General features: G+C 43.9%; 1 long non-coding RNA gene across 1 annotated transcript in view; it reads right to left on the bottom strand.

Annotated features, from left to right (window-relative positions):
* The window catches only part of LOC103608301, an 18,441-nt gene extending 18,198 nt beyond the window's left edge, over positions 1-243 (bottom strand). The window contains exon 1 of the long non-coding RNA XR_552036.1: positions 175-243. This is a non-coding gene — a long non-coding RNA (uncharacterized LOC103608301). The remainder of the gene's footprint in view (positions 1-174) is intronic.
* Between the last annotated feature and the right edge of the window lie 1,949 nt (positions 244-2,192).

Below are 2,192 nucleotides of genomic sequence, written 5' to 3'. Positions count from 1 at the left end.
CATTTTTAAGACCATTCATGGCCTCAGGAACTGCAGGAGCTCCTGCCAGTTTTTCTGTATTTCAACCAACAGACGGGAAGAAAGGACTAAAAAAGGACAGTCCCTATTTTTCTTAAAGGGACGTCTCAGAGTTCTCATCATAATTCCGCTCACAACTCATTAGCCAAAACTTACCTGTATGACCACATTTACTGCAAGAGAGGCTGGGAAATCTAAGGAAGATTGGAAGGATGGACATTGAGAGACTACCAGCAGACTCTGCCACGTAGACTTCAGGCATATGCAAATATTTTTGTATTCAAATTCAAGTGGTTTATGAAGCCCTTTCCCTGAAGNAGGCATATGCAAATATTTTTGTATTCAAATTCAAGTGGTTTATGAAGCCCTTTCCCTGAAGTCTATCACAAGAGTCTCTATCACACTGATCCAATATCAAGAAGCCCTGCCCACAAGATGAAAATTCCTATAGTCCAATGTGCTTGGTTTATAACATTATAGTCCTGTTAGGCCGCTCCTCGTGACAGAGAACTCCAACGAGGAGAAGCTCTATCTATCATAATCATATGAAATACCTGTAGGTAACTTACGTTTATCTCTGACATTCATTTTATCCTGTATGGTAAGAATTTCAGCCTCACTGAAGAATCCTTGCCATTTATTGCTAGTAGAATACAGGATGTGTTTCACGTATACCTGCCCCCAGGTCCTCTCAGCTATTGCCTGATAATCACCACTTTTTTTTTCCCCTCTCCTATCGAAGCCTTTTGTTGTGATTTCTCCTTCCAGAAATCACAGTTTCAAGCCTCTGGCATGAAAAGCTACTTGAAGGGGCTTTTTTACTGTCTCTGTGGCAAGTGGCTTTTTGTAAGGGTTCAAGGGATTTGGGGGCTAACCTAAGAAAAACATATGCCCACAGTGTGGCAGTAGCACACCCGAATGTTGTTGGGTGATGCTCTGACCAGTTTGCAGGTGGAGGAAATCCAGAGGTTATGGAGTGGGAATGGGGAGGTGGGGGGAAGGTAGGGAAGGGTTGTGGGTGTCATCACCAAGAAGGGGAGGAGGACAAGGGAACTCTCAGGTGAGAGGGGGATTAGAGAGTGGGCTTACATGCCTAAGCTATGTCCCTCAGCAGGACAACTGGGAGTCTCTGAGTCAGAGAACTGTAAATGGCAGCATCAGCTTGGGGTCTTATAACTTCAAGGCCCTATCTTATCCTATCAATAAGTAACAGCTGTCAGGTGAGGTTTCACGGTGTGTGTAAAACAAGCAGGATGTAGATGGCTGATAATTTGCTTGTTTGGGCTATTTTTAAAATAATTAGATGTATAAATATTTGAGTTTGGCACCAGTGGGCTTTTGCTCTAGTGGGGTCTCAACCTGCAGTAATATAACCTACGGGCCAATGCACAGAGGCCATCTTTGGCTCATTTGTGCAGCACTTCTCACCCTAGCATTAGACACTGCCTCTGCTGCTGAGAACCGCCCTTGCCCCTGGGGTCTGGTTAACGAACTAAAAGTCTCCAAGTTTCCAAAGGAAAGAGACTTCTTCAGAGTCCTCAGTCTATTTATGTCCATTGGTGTTCTGAGTTGAAAGGGGGAGGATATTGGTGAGCAAGGGCCTTATGCAATTGCCTGATGTTCACACAGTTCAGGCTGCAACCCAGAGGCAGAAGGGCTGGCAGGCTGAACACAGCCCCCGTCTCTGAATATCCCATAGACAAACGCATGGCTGGGAGGGGCATGATGACGTGCATTATCATTTTGTACTTCAGGAAAGGAGGAACTTTGCCCCCTGCTACTTTCTCTTCTTACCTTGGCTTTGACAGAGCCTATGTGAAAAGGAAAGTCTTAGCAGTAGGCTGCAATCCATTCTGTCTCTCTACTGAGCAATGCCTCAAGAAAGAAAAACGGCCTGATGAGTATAAAACTTGGTATCACGTTCATTGTACCAAACAATGGCATCTGATAAGTCTAAAATGTAAGGATGAATTTCAAGAGAAATTGATTAAATGCCGAATGGTTTACAGATAAGGTGTTTCACCTGCATTTCTGAACCATTTCTGAAATATGTGAAGTGAATCCTAAAGCTGACCATCAAAAACTGAAAAAAAGGACAATGGTTTGATGGAGGTAAGGTTGGTATGTCTGCAGCATGAAGCCTTCATCACAGTGAATTAAAAGACATGGGAAGC

Source organism: Galeopterus variegatus, unplaced genomic scaffold, assembly GCF_000696425.1.
Source record: "Galeopterus variegatus unplaced genomic scaffold, G_variegatus-3.0.2 Scaffold8272, whole genome shotgun sequence".
NCBI lineage: Eukaryota > Metazoa > Chordata > Mammalia > Dermoptera > Cynocephalidae > Galeopterus > Galeopterus variegatus.
Note: the sequence above shows the minus strand (reverse complement) of the source record. Positions and strands in the feature narration are given on the sequence as shown.